The following is an 8191-nucleotide window of genomic DNA, read 5'->3' on the forward strand; positions in this document are numbered from 1 at the left end:
TTTAACAACACATCAAGGTTGAACCGCACTTCAAATGTAATCTAGCATGCATTCAGCCCACTCGATCCGCACTTCATCAATTTCAACTCTGGAGTACTTGAGATTTGTAAACTGTAAAAACACATAAATAATATATTAGTAAACCAAGACCAAAAATCATAGTTGAAAAAACAGTAAGGGCACCAGGTAACAAGATGACTAACTGAAATGCTTAAAAAAAGAAACATTCATCAATTATCACATAAATATAAGGGATTAATTTGTAACAACAACTCAACAAAATGTACTACCTCCCTAAACTAAGGGATTGGTGTGCATTGAGATCAAGAAAGGTGAAACAAACAACTGTATATATCCACTAAAGAACTTGAGCTTTTCTGACTTGTAATTCTCTCCCCTAAACAATCCAAAACTCTTGTACGTATAAAAAGTGACAAAGAATAAATTTCCTTTAGAACCAACAGAACTATGAGATCAACTTGATAATCAAATTACTAATATTATGGTCAATATATAACTGTATATAATTTCCAAGGCCTATAATATATGGATGAGGATGCTTAATAATACATCAAGTAAAACAAGAAATAAGTAAAGAAGTAAATTCACCATATATCATCATTGCTTATTGTATATTGTTTATAATGTGCATGTGTAGATCATATCATAAAAGAATGATATTATATCTGCTATAATACTATCCTGTTTACTTGATGATATGGACAGGATGGAAGGCAGAAATTTATGCACAGGCACAGGGGGATTAGCAGTGGATAAACAGGAGGGTAACATTTGCTACTTTCATTGTGCCAAAAATGCAAAGCCCGAACTCTGACAAAGGAAAGGCGGTGGATTGATATCTGCTATATCTATTTCTGTCATTGACTTTGAGATATCATCGACCAAAAATGGAATGCTGCATCAAAGGAGAATGTAAATCTAATTTATAGTAACTAATATGTAGAACAGAGGAAGAAAAAGTTTAAGACCTACCTGGAATCATCATCTAACAAGAAAGAATTATTTGAGCCCTCGGCCATCACAAGTCTCATACTTGAAATGATCTATAAAATTGAAAAGGAAAAAAAAACTCTACGTCATTACTTGGAAAGACCTAAAAGTGCAATAGAACAGTTTGAAGTCATTGCAAAATAAGGTTGATACCATTTGTCCTAAAGGCAAGCTATGAGATGGAAGACTTGGTATAGGCCAATATATTTATTCCCAATTGTCTTCCATCAGTTGGTTATGTCAACAAGAATATTACTAGATGCTAGAAACTCACCATTATTGCTTCACTAGACTGGCCCTGTCTTGGTGCCTTAATTGCTCTCTATTTTGTCCCCACACAAACTTAGTTGGTACCACACTTAGCTATTCCATTGTGAATATGAAAATTATGCATGTGATATATATATATATATATATATATAAATAGAATGCAACTTAAGAACATATTTAAGTGAAATCAAACCTCTGATGTAACACTCTGCGTGTCATACTTGTCATCCCAGTACATAGTACTGATTCTGTATAACTGTTGTATGCTAAGAACCTGAAAACCAAATCAAACCAAAAAAACAGTTCGTTACTGACAATCTAAATGACTGAAACTTTGAATATTTATAAGTGGTCTCAACTGGGCATAAATCTTTGGTTATCTCCTTCAGTGTCTTCTTTGGTTTCTGATGTAAAACCTATATCACGATATAATATTAATAGTTCAAAGATAAGTTACTGGACAACAAGTACAGTATACAATAAGCATCTTGATGTTTGGTAAGTACGTGCTGAATCACTCAAACTCATGGCAAATCTGCACAAATATAAATATGAATCAAAATTCTAGAACCACCAAAATCAACATAAATCATTCTTTAAATATAAAGTCAAACCTGGAAGGCCAATTCTCTTGTATGACACATCACAAGTGCAGCAACTTGGCCTGCTGTTGGCTCAATTTACTGAAGAGTATAAAGTACAAAAACCGCCGTTTTACCCATTCCAGACTTTGCTTGACAAATAACATCCATTCCCAGAATAGCTTGTGGAATACATTCATGTTGTACTGATGAAAATTGAGGAGTACCCCAGTAAGTAAAAAATAATCTTCTGGATCCTTTAATGGAAAGGTTTACCTTATTCTCCACCAAACTGAGAAACATGCAAGTGATCTTTACCTGCAAAATACCATAAAGATTTATGCATCTATCCACTCGATGATGAAATGAGATATCTATTTAAATTTAAATAGGGTTCTCCTGATTTGCTCTCAAATTAAGAAAGTAAAATGAGCAGAGGACAAGTCTATAGTTCTAGTACTTTAATTGAAAAAAACCACTTCCATATAATTTCACTGATTACCTCTTTTGTACCAGAAGATATTTTATATTATGAACAAACTTTAAAGACCAAAATTGATTTTAACGAATTAGATGCAACTACTAAGTGAATTGGAGTGTACAAACATCTGACAGAAAACTAAATCTAAAATCTATCTACTCATAACCAATTCGGATCACAGCTCCTAAAACCAAAGTCAAAGCCAAAGCCAAAAATGACATTGAGATCTAAGAGGATAGGTTCCAATCTTCCTTTGAAAAAAACATAGAAATGATTTCTAATTTAGTCTTCCTCTCAGTGAGAAAAAATGTCAAACACCTTCGGCTTATGGAGTACCTATTCCTTTGTAAGTTGCATAAAGAGGCAAACCAACAAGATTAAAAAGAAGAAGAAGAGAAGAAGAAGAAAAGAAAATGTGGAGGGAAGAGACAGACTAGGGTTTCACTTTCACCTGTTGGTGGCGTACTCATAGAGGCGTCCGCGGCTGGAGAAGACGATGAGTGCGACCTCAGCCTCGCACAAGACGGACAACTCGTAAGCCTTCTTGAGGAGGTCGTTCCGGCGCTTGCAGAAGGTAACCTGCTGGTTCGTCGTGTTCTCGATGAGCTTGATCTCAATCTTCCCTCGCCCCATCGATCGATCTCGCAATTAACCCACCGCTAGCTGCTTCAATCAATCAATCAATATAAGAGATCGAACTTTCTAACAAGCTCCGGTCCAAGTGAAGAATTATATAAACTCAATTTATGCGAATTCATATTCTCAACTCACCAATCTAGGGTTTGGAAAATAGAGGGCGGCCGCAGAGGTCGAGAGAGAGAGAGGAGAATGTTTGATCAGGACAGCGAAAAGTAGCAGCAACTACTTCTACAATTTGTAGCCTCTTCAATCCTCCTCTACCTCCCTCCCTATCTGCTTAGATGTATGTGACGGTAAAAAGCAGCACTTTTACTCGTCTTTCTTCGCATGGACTGATAAAAATCTGTTCTTACTTTTTCACTGCTTCACCGGAAACCTTGGCAGCGACCAAATCCGGAGCTTTCTCTTCCTCCTCTTCGTAGTCCAGGAGCTCCTTCTTAAACATCATTATCCTTGGCTTCCCCCATACTATCTCGAATCAAGAGAAAAAAAGATCAAGACAAGATAATATCAAAATATACAACGAAAACACATCAATCACACCAAAAAACTAAAAAAAAATGAAAAGAATCACCTTGGCAGATGAAAACTGGAAAGTGGAGCTAGATAGAGTCTACAAGAGAAACAAATCAGGAGAAAAATAGAAAGTAGGACGACGAGGGTTTTGAGAAAATATCCTAAATGGGAGAGATCTGAGGAGGCTAGGGTTTGGAGGATGAATGGGAGGACTAGAGGAGAGGGGAAAGTTAGATAATAAAGGGTTGACGAAGCCAATCCAATGGCGGACTGGATGAGTGGCGAACGAGAGCAGCGTGATCTTAGCAGCCCGTGTGTTGATGCTGTGTGGTTGGACGGAGAAGCAAAGGCATCGTGTGTTGATCCTGATCGGGAGAGGAAGGGGCGTCGATCTAGGAAGGGGGAAGAGGGAGATGAGGTTGAGAGAGATAGTCAGAGGTTTAGGTTTAGGTTTAGGCGAGAGAGATGGTCAGAGGAAGGGGCGCAATATAGATTTAGGTTTGGAGGGAACTTCACAGTGTTGCAAATTTTGGCTGGTGGGAAAAATAAAATATTTTATTTTGGTTCATTAACACCGGGTTTTAAAAACCGCTGTTAAAATCGGTGTCTATTAACGAAAAAAAGGGCGCTTATAGACATCGCCTAAAAAACCGATGTCTATGAGCGAAAATCTGCGCTCATAGACATCAGTTTTTGAAAAAACCGATGTAAAATACTCAAAGACATCAGTTTTTGCTTAAAACTATTGTTGTTCCACTGATGTCTATGAGGGTTTTTGTTGTAGTGCTAGCATTGATTTATATGACATCTATACATCCAAAATCAAATATCATGCTATATGACCTCAATGTCATATTTCTTGCATAAAACACAACCTAATTGTGCCAAAACCCTAGGTTTGAGACTCAAGTCCGTCTCCAAACCACTTGGCACATTCCATGGCTTGTCTAGACTCCCAAGTAAAACCCACTTGAGATCCATTGGCCATGGGTCCCAATTTGACTCTTAGAGCTCCCCCTAGAGCTCTTAACCTTAGTCACCTCCCTAAGCGACTCATCCACAATAGCTAGGCCACATCGGTGCACCTCCGGTGACACTTGGCCTACAAACCTAACCTTCTTAACCTTGGACACCTTGTCCTTGGTTAATTTCTCCTTACCTTTAAATGGCTTTCCCTTGCCATTTATTGGTTTCTCCTTACTATAGTCATATGCAACCCTAGCATAAGACTTTCCCTTAGCCTTGGAGACACTAGATCGGTATCCCAAATCTGATCTATCATTGTTGGGTCTTTGACTACCCAACACCATACCTAAACCCTTAGATCCAACATTGAATCTTTCTAGGGTTTTCTCCAACTTATCAAGCTTTGCCTTCAAAGCTTGATTTTCCCTTTCTAGGTTCCTAAACCTATAGTCAACATGTCCACCATGGGCATTCCTAGACCTACCCTTCCTAGGAATATGCCTCCCTTTCTTGGGATTAATGCCTTGGTTCTCCTTAGGTCTACCATTTCTAGATTTATTATGTATTGGTCTCCTAGGGTTTTGATCTACACTTACCCTATTCCTATCATGATATTTAAATCCAAAATTTTGCATAGCTACATAATGATAATCATTATTTTTCCTAGTATGCATGGAGGAATTTAAATTTGACTTCAAATTTAAACTAGGGTTTACCTTACCCTTTACCTTTGGAACTTCCCCTTGACATGAGCCTCCATTCTTCCTCCACTTCTTCTCCTCCTTCTTCACATGCACCAACTTCTTGATTTCTTTCTTCTTTAGGCATTTGGTGTGGTAATGACCCCGCTCACTACACGTGAAGCACACTATGTGCTTCTTCTCCTTCTTCTTCCTACAACTCAAATTAGATTCAAAATGAATTGAATTGAGTTTAGGAGATACTCTTTCTTACCCATAAGACTTCTACTTTTGTAGTGTCCCCTTTCATTGCACCCGAAGCACACAATGTGATCTTTTGACTTTGCTTCGGTGGAGGTGCTCACTAGGTTGACTTCCAAGACTTCTTCTTCTTCTTCACTTGTCTTGGATTCTTCTTTAACCTTTGAGGATGTATCCTCATCCACACTCGTGGATGACATTTCTTTATACTTCTCCTCTTCGGATGTTGAGCATGGCTCATCTTCCGTTTGCTCCTCCTCAACTTGAGCAATTAAACCCATCTCCTTGGGTTCTTCTTCTTTTGTGTAGGTTTAGGTTCTTCCCGTAGAACCATCTTCACCTTGCTCCACAAATTATGGGCATTATTATATTCATCTACACCAATTATCACATTAGACGGCAATATATCTATTAAGATTGATATTACCTTTGAGTTTGCCTCCGAACATGAGGTTTGCTCCTCCGTCCAATGTCGTGGTCGGAACTTCTTCCCTTTCTTGTCTCTTGGGACTTCGAACGAGTCCTTGATCACCATCATGATGTCCCAATCCATGTCAAAGAAGACTTCCATCTTCATCATCCAAAATGTGATGTTCCCAAGGCTTCCTCCTTCAAACTTTGGAGGTTCAATCAAGTCAATCATCTTCTTCTAGTTGCTCTTCTCGGCGGTTAGTCCGGTGAAGTGCGAACCTCACTCTAATACTACATGTAGGGGATTAGTGGCCAGCTAGAAGGGGGGTTGAATGGACGGTGCCCCCAAATCGATCGCTTCCTACATATTCGTTAGTGCATAGTGAAAAACAAAGAATACAACCACGAATACAAATATGAAAGCTAAATACAAAGGAAGAGATGCAAACCGCTAACACGTTCGTTTACGTGGTTCGGAGATAACTTGCTCCTACTCCACGACGTGTCTGTAAGGTGGACAATCCCTTAATCCATCGGTGGATTAGTCCTCGGCAAACTCCGGCTAGCTCAACCTCCTTGTGGGTGGAGAAACCTCACCACAACTCCAACCAAGACCTCTTGGCACACAAAGATCTCTTAAGCACAAAAGACTACTAATTAGACTTTAACCAAGTCCAATTTCATCAGAGATAACAAAGCTTCCAAGCCTTGGTTATATAGGCCGTGGGTTGAAAACCCCGCCTACCAGTCGACTGCTCTTTGTGAAAATTCGACCGTTACATCCCAACGGCTCGATACCAATCGATTGCTAAAACTAGCAGTCGACTGCTCCACAATGACCGAGTGAATAAAAACATTCTATTCACTGCTAGTCGACTGAACCAGTCGACTGCACCAATCGACTGGTGAAACCAGCAGTCGACTGGTACTCGAGTACATTCTCTCAGCACTCGGACCCTCACCCTTACGACTCACTTGACGCTTCTTTACGGCCTTGACCTCTTGCCTTCAAGCTTACTTCCTTTGGCTCTCGTCCCTCGGATGCATAGAAGCCCGTAACTCATCCCCAATGCCATCCTTCGCATATGCATCGAAGTCGCTTCCCTCGGGCCTTGTCCTTGCTGCCTTGTCAACGGTCCCTCAGATGCTCCATCCTTTACCGGACCCAAAGTCATCAACCTGAGTCACATGTGTATCCTGCATACCTGCACACTCACATACACATATCAAATAATAAGGGTGAACCTAAACACTAAAACACATGATCCCACGGGCCATTGGGATTTCTCCAACACGATCTTCACTGGTCGTAGACTTACTTAGCGAGTTCTCCTACCTCCACTATTCAAGGTCGAGAGATTTTTGTTAGTTAGAGCCCTAGAGGCAATCATATGATAATTGTTGTATTGACTCGATGTATCATATTCCTATATATTAATAAAGGCATTTCTTTATGGTTATTATACTTACTTGTAGTGGTGCCAAATAACTAAGTATAATAGCGTCCTTGAGTAAAAGGTTCTAATCTATATCAATCGATTGGTTGAATCGATAGTGAGATGATATAGAGAACACTACTCTTAATCATTCCTAGTCAAGTATTAACATTGAGGGACAATGTTAATGCGACGAGACTAGCATGTAGGTCAACTCGATGACTTGATCTCACAAGTCATGGATATAGAGATATCAAGTTGACACATGGGTATGCATTGGAGAATGTATACTAAATGACCCGCCATGAGAAAGTATCATGGATCATTATATGAGTGTCATATACTTTCTCATGTGGCTATTAGTATGACTATTAGTCCTTGGACCTGAAGTCACCATGGTTCCCTACATAAGGAGTTACATACTTTGGCTTCGTCAAACGTCCCTCGTAACTGAGTGGACTATAAAGATGATTACTGGGTATGTAACAAATTATACGAAGGGATGTGAGTGATGTAGATGGGATCTATCCCTCTTATATGATGAGAGTGACATCATCATTCTTGATAGAGTGAGACCACTAAGTGCATGGCCATGCCCAAATGAGTCAATATGAGATATTGAGCTCATTTGATTAGAGTGAGTCTACTTGGAGTTCAAGATATAGATTGATTAGAGGATGACACGATCTATGCCTCATTTGATCAATCTAGATGTCATGGATAGAAGGACATTATCATATATTGTGAAGGGTCACAATTAGTAGTCACAAGGTGATGTTGGATCTCAACATTCTTGTAACTTGGGTAGTATTGATGTGTTGCTAGATACCGCTCATTACTTATGCTTTAAATGGGTTTAGGAGCATTGCCAACGTTACAAGAACCTATAGGGTCACACACAAAGGGAAATTAGATGGAGAATAGTTTCATATGATAAAC

The 8191-nt window shown here is 39.3% G+C and overlaps 1 long non-coding RNA gene across 1 annotated transcript; it reads right to left on the reverse strand.

The window, feature by feature from the left end:
- Nucleotides 1-1030: 1030 nt before the first annotated feature.
- LOC122030912 lies at nt 1031-1725 on the reverse strand. The gene is made up of 3 exons (XR_006125655.1): nt 1641-1725; nt 1475-1555; nt 1031-1064 (listed from the first exon to the last, which is right to left on the reverse strand). It is a non-coding gene; the product is annotated as an uncharacterized LOC122030912 (long non-coding RNA).
- Nucleotides 1726-8191: the final 6466 nt, after the last annotated feature.

This window comes from Zingiber officinale, chromosome 11A (genome assembly GCF_018446385.1).
Source record: "Zingiber officinale cultivar Zhangliang chromosome 11A, Zo_v1.1, whole genome shotgun sequence".
In the NCBI taxonomy this organism is placed as follows: Eukaryota; Viridiplantae; Streptophyta; class Magnoliopsida; order Zingiberales; family Zingiberaceae; genus Zingiber; species Zingiber officinale.